The following is a 9,212-nucleotide window of genomic DNA, read 5'->3' on the forward strand; positions in this document are numbered from 1 at the left end:
TTCCAGCTTCTGATCTATTATTATTGCCCAAAAAACACCAGTATTTAATGATTTTAACAATAACTACAAATGAATCGCATTACTAGGGTGGAGGAGGCAGTTTTGTGTTCAGAAATCGGCAAATATGAAAGGCTGAGTACAACAATCTGGCAACGCTGGCTCATCACAGGAGGGGTGAGTGTCAGACGTCGCTTGTTTGTTAACTGTACCTCTTTTTATTATTACTCTGAGTTCACATGGTATTTAACTGGTGCCATGTTACAGATTTTATCTTTTATTGTAATTGTTACATAATCATTCAGATCCCGTGTACCCCGCCATCACATGAGCTCAAAAAACAAACGGAGTGGAACTATCCATATCCTTGGGTGCCAGCAAACATCGTACGGTCACCAAGAAGTTGACGTTAACAGTCATCTCAGCGTAAATATTTGTTGTTTTACAAATTTGGTTTGAAAAGATATCATGCAAATAAGAAGATTCCTTATTTGGATATGTATTACTTACTGAACTGGGTTTTTATGCATCTAATAGCCTCTTCCATTTAGCGTAACCCGTTTCTGGGTCGTGATCTGTAGAGTCCCTCATAGAGTCCCGACAACCTAAGATTTGGACGCCATTATTGGTCCTGCGTTTTCGCCGCGCTTTTCAAACATTAGCACACGCTCTCGCGGCGAAAACAGGGCCAATAATGGCGTCCAAATCTTAGGCTGTCGGGACTCTATCTATCAAGGGACTCTACAGATCACGACCCAGAAACGGGTTACGCTAAATGGAAGAGGCTAAGATGAAAGAAAAAAATGGCGAAAAGCATTCTTGTGCTGAAAATCACAAGGCTGGGTATGCTGGAGAAACATCAAGCCACGTAATACTTGTGAAAAACATGGTCTGTCCGTGCCAACCCATGCATGACACCTTACATAGTTTACCGTTTCGTTCGAACCCCAATCATGCAGTTTAATATTCATTGGGGTAAAAAATCTTCCAGAGGGATCTTTAAATTAATGGGTCCAATGATTATGTGAATGTGTAGTCTTTCGCTCATGTATACGAAGTAGCCTAATGTATGAGAGACACACCAAGGATGCAAGATAAAATACATGAAACAAGATACTACAAAATTGAAATTGAATTTCAAGCAACAGCTATACATAGGTGTCCCTCGAGAGAGGAAAAGTTGTGTTGCAATCCATTCATGACACTCCACACTCACTGCTCCTATGAAAGAGTTAAGCTCGAGGAGTGGCCGAAAGAGAGGTCAGTTTCGGGAGGAGAGGTGTCCTGATTCCCTCCTCTTGAAAGAATTCAAGTCGTAGGCAGGAGGAAATACAGATGAAGGAAGATTGTTCCAGAGTTTACCAGCGTGAGGGATGAAAGAGTGAAGATGCTGGTTATCTCGTGCGTAAGGGATTTGAACAGTAAAGGGATGAGCTCACAACCCCATCCATCACACTTACACTCTCCATAATTCCGACCTAGAATCAGTCCACACACACAAGTATCTTGGTGTCCACCTCTCCACTAACCTAAAGTTCAACACTTACATAGACCACATCAGTGCCACAGCCAACCGAACACTGGGGTTCCTGAGGAGGAAATTACATAACTGCACACCTGACATTAAACACATATTGCTTATGACACACTTGTGAGACCAACAATGAAATACTGCTCCACGGTGTAGGATCCTTACACACACATAAACATTGATAGGTTAGAACAAATCAACACCAAGGCGGCTAGGTTCATTACAAACAATTACACTCGAACGCCTGGAATCACAACACGGATCAAACAACAGATAAACATGGAACCTCTTCACATACGCAGACAAGCACACAGACTTACACTTATGTACAAGATCACAAACACTCACATTGACTTTGACCCACAAACATACCTACACAACGCAAACAGTCAACGTACTCGTAACACACACATCCATAAATACCAAACATATCACACTAACACTGACACATACAAGCGCTCATACTTTCCACGCACCATACGTGACTGGAACAGCCTCCCTCAACAGTTTTAGACTGCAGTATAAAAGACTTATTCAGAAAACAAATACACAATCACTTGTCACCACAACACACCAACACTAACAATAACGCTTGATTCATTTCCCTCCCCTGCACACTCGTCTCCCCCGTCCCCCCAACAGACAACACAAATGCGTGTTATGCACCTGAAAGGTATCCTGCGCATTATCATCCAGATCCAGAAAGTCGTATGCGGCGAGGCAGCAGGAGGGGGGGAAGGCATGAAGTTAGCGAGTTTAGAAGAGCAGTCAGCGTGAAAATATCGATAGAAGATAGAAAGAGAGGCAACATGACGGCGGAAGTTAAGAGTTAGAAGACTATAAGTAAGAGGAGGAGCAAGAGAGCTGAGTGAGTGGAGCCTCCCCAACACGTGAGATGCATACTACATTCGAGGGCGGACAAGGCCTCTGTATGTAACGCCTAACCTTGAGGAAGCTGATTTAGTGAGAGAGATGTGAAGTTCCCAGTTAAGATTTTGAGTTAGGGATAGACCAAAGATGTTTAGTGTTGAAGAAGGTGGCAGCTGAGTCTTGTTGAAGAATAGGGGGTAGGTGTTTGGAAGATTATGTCGAGTTGATAGGTGGAGAAATTGGGTTTTTGAGGCATTAAAGGACACAAGGTTCCTTTTGCCTCAATCGGAAATGATAGTGTTATGCCGGACGTGTACTTGGGTTCCGTGTCGCCGTCAGGAGACTCCGTGGGAGGGAGATATGTAAACACTTTACACAGTTTCTGAAGTTTAATATTCTTCCTTAGTAGTACACTTCACTCGGACTTTTCACTTACCACTAGCTTACTATGACTGGGACTGGGACTCTCTCGCACTCTTCTCCTATGTATATCCAGAACAGTGCAGTCTAGAATGTTACAGTATATTTTAGATCATACAAGAACATGTAGCAAAAATATGTGCGAGTTGGCAACACTTCCCGCCTGGTGCCTGGGGGCGGATTCTGAAACGAAGTTACGGCGTCGTATCTGGTTAAGGCGCCGCAAGTCCGGCCGTAGCGCTTCCGCTGGTATACTCAAAACATCGGCGCGGCCATTTTGAGGAGAGTTACGGCGCCGCAGGTTAAGGCGGGTGTGGGCCGCCCTAAGTGAGTTACGGCCTCCTCTCCCTGCACGCCTTTGCTGCTACGAGTGGAACATACAGCCTTCATACAGGTATGAAATGAATATAAACGATGTTTACGTAGTTATACTACTTATACAACTGTAAGAAGTGAATGAACTATCAGTAAGATGTTTAGTAATACAGTAACTAGGAAGTTTGGTGAAAACTTGTGAGAGGTCTTCCCGCTGCCTCTTGCAATGATACATTTGTATTATGTGGAGTTGCAAAGAACTAGTTAGTAGATAGGTATGTTGCCATGTTCCTATGCACTCATACTTTATGGACAGCATCACAATTGAAGACGGAGTAAATATATATGCATGCAGTTTACGCGCACGACACCATTTTCCTCATATTTGCCTTCCTAAATCCTACAAACTTGGGGATCCACCCCCCATCCTTCGCAACGTAGTATCTTGCACGCGTGGGTGAGCAGGGACATCACTGTGTTGCAAGTGTTGTATATATACCATAGTGCTGATAAATGTTAAAGGTAACTTTTCACAAAAATAGTGTTAGCTTGCATATAGAATATAGCATAGTCTGAATGTCTGAGGTTATGAACAAAGGTAGGTTAGGTTTGTGTCACTGCTATTTGCATTAGTAGCTCCTCTTCCGAAAAGTTCGGCCTCCTTTTCTTTGTAGGGGGCAAGGTAGGGGGTGAGGAGAGAGGCTCCATTGTCGTGAGAGGGTGGGCACCGCGGGAACGTTCGCACAACAGCTAATTTGTGTTTACATCCCGCGATTGGTCGACGCTTCCTATTTGCCGACTAGAACTTGCCCCTGATTGGCCACTGAGACGCGGCCGCCTTGCAGCGGCGCGCACTTAAGGTCCCCTTACGGCGGCCTTAAAAAGTATTGAGTATGGGAAAGGAATGCAGAGATACGGCGCCGTAGCGCAGCCGTAGCCAACGGCGCCTTGGTGAAGATAAGGCAGCGCGCGGACCTTAACTTACGGCTCTTCTCAGAATTCGCCCCCTGGCCGCGCCCCGCGGGGCGCGGACGAGGCTTTGCTCCCCGCTCCCCTGCTCGTTCTTCCCGGAGCCTTCTAGAGGCCCATAGACGCCGGGGGAAGCTTCCAGCACAACACTATCCCCCCCTCTTAATTGTGATCGTCCCGATCACACACTTAACTATATACAAACATAAGAGAATTAATCAAAAACATAATAATCGTCGTATCGCTGTGGACGCCTGCGTTGTCTCTGTCTTCTGCTCGGTGCCTCCTGCGCGTCTGTCTCCTGGTGCGCCTCGTCGTCGTCCGCTTCTTGGGGTGTCCCTGGAACATCTGCCGAAGCCGGGAGGTTATCTCCCTCGGCTGAAAGGTCCATGTCGTCGTCGACCTCCTCTCGGTCCTGGACGTCCCTTGCGTTCTCGTCGGCTGCTGGTTGTCTGTAGTTGTTCCAGGTGTAGTTTCCCGGACCGTGGTACCTCCATAGGCGGTTGACGTGGACAACTTTCGGCTTGGTTCTTTCCGTTCTCCGGATTCGGTAAGTCACGTCGGAGAGGCGTTCTAGCACAGTATAAGGGCCTTCCCAGGGGCTCTGTAACTTCGGAGACTGTCCTTTCTTCCTCTGCGGGTTGTAAAGCCAGACTTGGTCTCCTTCCTTGAAGTCAACGTGGCTTGCCCTCATATTGTAACCGCGCTTCATGGCCTCCCCGGAGAACTTCAAGGCACCACGGACTTGATGGTGCACCTCTTCCAGCCGTTCCTCTAGTTGACGGGCAAAACTGGAGGCGTCCCTTGGAAGGCTTTCCCCAGGAGGCCTTCCTGTCAGTAGGTCCACCGGCAATCGCAGCTCACGTCCAAACATCAGCTTTGCCGGTGAATACCCCGTAGTCTCGTGGGCGGCAGACCTGTAGGCCATGAGAAGCGCAGGCAGCTTCTGATCCCATGAAGATTGAGCGTTGTTGCACTGCTTGGCCAACTCCTGGCCCAACGTCCAATTAAACCTCTCCACCATTCCATCTGACTGTGGGTGCAGAGGGGTGGTCCGGGTCTTCTTGATACCCAGAAGCTTGCAGCACTCAGCAAGGACTGTTGACTCAAAATTCCTTCCCTGGTCGGAATGGAGCTCGTTAGGCACACCGAAGCGACAGAAGAACTCCTCCACCAAAACCTTGGCGATGGTAGTGGCTTCCTGCTATATCCACTGCCACCCGTTCCATGGGGGCTCCAACCTGGTATAGTTGCAGTGGGGCACGGTGACGCTTCTTGGGGCCCTTCTTTGCACAGCACACCTCACACGCGTGACACCATTCTTCCACGTCCTTCCTCATGCCAACCCAGTAGAACCTTTGGCGCAGGCGACTCAGTGTCTTCTTTACCCCAAGGTGTCCGCTGGTGATGCTGTCGTGCATTTCTTTCAAGACGCCTTCCCGGAACTTCACAGGTAGCACCGTGGACCAGTAATGATCAAGACCATCATGAGAGACCCTGCGTCGCTGCAACACCCCGTTGTTCATCCGAAGAGTGTCCCACTGAGTCCAGTAATTCTTGGTGGTAGGGCTTTCTCTCGAGATTACTTCCCACCCAGGTCGCGTTGACGATTGACTCAGCCACTCCATAACTGGTCTCAGATCTCGGTCCTCCTGCTGCAGTTTTCCCAAGTCCTCCCATGGCACTTCCGCTGTCTGTTCCACTCGGCAGCCCGTCATGGTGGTTTTCCTGCACATTGATATCTTCGGGGCATGTACAGGACAGACTGGTCGTTGCCCCCGTGAACCAGTTCTCCTTCTTCCCTCGCCCGAGTGGTGGTCCCTCGCCGGGGGCACATTTTTCCGACACTCATTCTTCCAGTGCCCCTTTTCTCCACAGCTCCAGCACTTGGGTCCTTCCCTGGGCTTCTTCCTAGCGCCACCTTCATATTCCTTCTTCCTCTTATAGCATTCGTTCTCCTTGTGCCCAACCTTCTCGCAGTACCAGCACGTTCCTTGGAACCTGTCTGTGTCGCTGACAGCGCCCTTTCGTGCCCTAAAGCCAGAAGTCGAGTCGTCCCTGAAACTTGACCAACTAGACCTAACAAAGGACTCAAACTCCATGGCACGTGCAAGAGCTTCCTGCATTGATGTTGGCTTAGCTTGCTTCACTTGTATCTTCAGCTGAGGGCTGTCCAGGGCATCGATGAATTGATCACGCAGCAAAACCGTCAGCAGGTCAGGGGTGGCACCTGGGCATGCCTTGTGCGCCATGCTCTCAAGGTCCTGAGCGAGTTCCTGAAGAGACTCGCCGCGCCTCCTGTTGCGGGTTCTGAGCCTAACCCTGAAGAGCTCGTTCTGGTGCTTGGTCCCATATCGTTGCTCCAGCGCCTGTGCCAGCCCACTGTAGCTGCCCTTTGTCGCATTGTCGAGCTGAGCAAGAACCTCCAGCGCCGCCCCTTTCAGGCTAGTGGCCAGCTGTACCGCGCACTCTTGGTCATCCCATCCGTTCCGAGCTGCCAACAGCTCAAACTGAGCGCGGTAAGCCTCCCAGGAGACCTTGCCATCAAACTCCTGAGGCTTCTTTCTAACAGGCGAACCCAGCAGACTCATGGGGCTGGCGGAACTTCTTGCGGGGATAAACTCAGGCGAAACAGGGCTCAAACTACCCCGGACTTGCGTAGGAGAAGCATCTTGGGTGCAACTGGGAGGCGGTGGCTGAGTCGTCAGAGTAACGGCCTCGTGTTCAGGAGGACGCGAGTTCAATCCCCGCCCGGTGCCACCAAGCTGGGATTTTTCATCCGCCGCCGATTGGCTTAAAACTACCCACATGCTGTCCAGAAGACCACCTATCAGCCCGGACTCTAGATTCTAGGATCAAAGATGAGCTCTGGGAGGGCAGCATGAGCCAATGCATGATGGCGCCACTATAAACACTTGCCTGCGCCAGAACGGGCTGGGCCGACCATCAGGACCCACCGGAAAGAAGCCTTGGACCGACCATCAGGATCCACCGGGAAGAAGCCTACCAGCGCAATAGGCCACAATGTAAAAAAAAAAAAAAAAAAAAAAAAAAAAAAAAAAAAAACTAGCCCCTGCAGGCACTGGCTGTCCGTTTCCAGCCAAGCAGTCTTCAAGGGCCTTCACTCTGTCACTTACTTCTAATATTTCTTTGTGTGTCGTCTCCCGTACCACCTCCATCTCTTGTTGAAGATTTGTGTGTTCTTTCTCCACTTCTATCAGGCGTTGTCTCAAGTTCGTGGTCACATCAGTCATTTCTCTTCGCACTGACTCACTTCCATCTAGTACTGCTTTTAGCTGTAGCTGTAATCCTGTGAAGCGATCTTCTAGCTGTTCTTTGAGTTCTTGGAGTGTACCCTCTTGTTGTTGCTGTGACCTTTCTTGTTGTTGCTGTGCTCTTTCTTGTTGTTCTTTGAGTTCTTGGAGTGCTCTTTCTTGTTGTTGCTGTGCTCTTTCTTGTTGTTCTTTGAGTTCTTGGTGTGCTCTTTCTTGTTGTTCTTTGAGTTCTTGGAGCGTTCTTTCTTGTTGTTGCTGTGCTCTTTCTTGTTGTTCTTTGAGTTCTTGGTGTGCTCTTTCTTGTTTCTCCCCCTGTAGTCTCAAGGCTTCCAAAAGAACATGTCGTCCCTCTGGGCAGCTTGGGAACGAGTCTCCATGGCGAAAAAACAAATGGCTACACTCCTGATACCAGTGTTATGCCAGACGTGTACTTGGGTTCCGTGTCGCCGTCAGGAGACTCCGTGGGAGGGAGATTTGTAAACACTTTACAGAGTTTCTGTAGTTTAATATTCTTCCTTAGTAGTAGCTACACTTCACTCGGACTCTTCACTTACCACTAGCTTACTATGACTGGGACTGGGACTCTCTCGCCTTCTTCTCCTATATATATCCAGAACAGTACAGTCTAGAATGTTACAGTATATTTTAGATCATATAAGAACATGTAGCAAAAATATATGCGAGTTGGCAACACTTCCCGCCTGGCGCCTGGCCGCGCCCCACGGGGCGCGGACGAGGCCTTGCTCCCCTACCCCCTGCTCGTTCTTCCCGGACCCTTTTAGAGGCCCATAGACGCCGGGGGAAGCTTCCAGCACAACAATAGCAAGGCCTGAGGTTAAGAGAGCAAGAAGATCGCTAGTAGAACGCCCCTTGCGGAACCCATACTGGCGATCAGATAGAAGGTCAGAAGTGGAAAGGTGCTTTTGAAATTTCCGGTTAAGGATTGAATCAAAAGCTTTAGAAATACAGGAAAGTAAAGCTATAGGGCGGTAGTTTGAGGAATTGGAATGGTCACCCATCTTAGGCACAGGCTGTTTGAAGGCGTACTTCCAACAGGAAGGAAAGGTAGATCTTGACAGGCATGCGAAAGAGTTTGACCAGGCAGGGTGTCAGCACGGAAGCACAGTTTTTAAGGACAATAGGAGGCACTCCATCAGGTACATAAGCCTTCTGAGAGTTGAGGCCAGAGAGGGCATAGAAAACATCATTCTTAAGAATCTTAATAACAGACATAAAGGAGTCAGAAGGGGGATGAGTAGGAGGAATGTGCCCAGAATCGTCCAAAGTGGAGTTTTTATAGAAAGTTTGAGAGAAGCGTTTAGCCTTATATATATATATATATATATATATATATATATATATATATATATATATATATATATATATATATATATATATATATATATATATATATATATATATATATATATATATATATATATATATATATATATATATATATATATATATATATATATATATATATATATATATATATATATATATATATATATATATATATATATATATATATATATATATATATATAAATATATATATATATATATATATATATATATTTTTACAGCAAAAGGAGACAGCTCAAGGGCACAAAAAGCAAACATTAATAAAAAAGCCCGCTACTCGCTGCTCCTAAAAAGAATCCAAAGAGGTGGCCGAAAGATAGGTCAGTTTCGGGAGGAGAGGTGTCCTGATACCCTCCTCTTGAAAGAGTTCAAGTCGTAGGCAGGAGGAAATACAGATGAAGGAAGATTGTTCCAGAGTTTACCAGCGTGAGGGATGAAAGAGTGAAGATGCTGGTTAACTCTTGCATA

At 47.3% G+C, this 9,212-nt stretch overlaps 1 protein-coding gene across 3 annotated transcripts in view; it reads left to right on the forward strand.

The window, feature by feature from the left end:
* The window catches only part of LOC126995435 (uncharacterized), a 121,706-nt gene that overhangs the window by 171 nt on the left and 112,323 nt on the right, over positions 1–9,212 (forward strand). The window contains exon 2 of one of the 3 annotated variants that reach the window (XM_050854996.1): positions 87–174. The exons of 1 other annotated variant lie outside the window; for it this stretch is intronic. The gene's annotated coding sequence lies outside the window, so the exon portion shown is untranslated. Of the gene's footprint in view, positions 1–86; positions 175–2,967; positions 3,213–9,212 lie in introns of those variants that run through there. One more of the 3 variants, XM_050855002.1, reaches the window with a different exon arrangement.

This window comes from Eriocheir sinensis, chromosome 1 (genome assembly GCF_024679095.1).
Source record: "Eriocheir sinensis breed Jianghai 21 chromosome 1, ASM2467909v1, whole genome shotgun sequence".
In the NCBI taxonomy this organism is placed as follows: domain Eukaryota; kingdom Metazoa; phylum Arthropoda; class Malacostraca; order Decapoda; family Varunidae; genus Eriocheir; species Eriocheir sinensis.